Source organism: Sinocyclocheilus grahami, unplaced genomic scaffold, assembly GCF_001515645.1.
Source record: "Sinocyclocheilus grahami isolate Dianchi unplaced genomic scaffold, SAMN03320097.WGS_v1.1 scaffold491.1, whole genome shotgun sequence".
Classification (NCBI taxonomy): domain Eukaryota; kingdom Metazoa; phylum Chordata; class Actinopteri; order Cypriniformes; family Cyprinidae; genus Sinocyclocheilus; species Sinocyclocheilus grahami.
Window position 1 is genome coordinate 69,236 of NW_015505670.1, and position 664 is coordinate 69,899.

Consider the following 664-nt stretch of genomic DNA (forward strand, 5'->3'; position numbering starts at 1 on the left):
GTAGAAAGGAGCTTTAGAAAATAGGTGGTTTTATTTGGGAAGGGGGGGGGGGGGGGGATACAGGGTTTTACTAGTGAAAAAGTGTAGCTTCGGTCACTAAGTGGGTAATTTATTATACTAAGGCTACATGTTCCGCAGTACCCTATTTTATTCTTTAGAATTTCTAATTTAATAGAAAATTCTAATTTTGCTACTATCATCATGGAACATAGTTTCAGTGTGAATACTGTCAATATTTTCATAAATCAGGTTTGCTAGTTTTTTTAAGAGTTTTATTAAATGTACTGTAATTTTCATTATTAATAAAATAAAATGTAGACAAACTTTAATTTGCTAATTCGACTGTGTGAAGCAACCGCGCGCGTGACGCTTAAATCGATTCCAGTATTTGCTATTAGTCGCTGTTGTCACTCATCGTCGCCTGTCTTTCACAGGATCAGTGCGCACCGCCACAGATCGTACTAGCGAGAGCGTCCGATACTCAGCTGTGCCTCTGTGCCGTAACAAGGCGGCAGTACGCACGAGACTTCCAGACAGACTGCGTATGTGTGAGAGTGTGACAAGCGATTCGGCAGAGGGGGAGGCGTGTGTGTGTGTGTGTGTGTGTGTGTGTGTGTGTGTGTGTGTGTGTGTGTGTGTGTGTGTGTGTGTGTGAGTGAGTGTA

General features: G+C 42.2%; 1 protein-coding gene across 2 annotated transcripts in view; it reads left to right on the plus strand.

The window, feature by feature from the left end:
* prrg2 (proline rich Gla (G-carboxyglutamic acid) 2) overlaps nt 1-259 on the plus strand; it is a 4,918-nt gene extending 4,659 nt beyond the window's left edge. For both annotated transcript variants that reach the window (XM_016236508.1, XM_016236509.1), the window contains one exon: nt 43-259. The gene's annotated coding sequence lies outside the window, so the exon portion shown is untranslated. The remainder of the gene's footprint in view (nt 1-42) is intronic.
* Nucleotides 260-664: the final 405 nt, after the last annotated feature.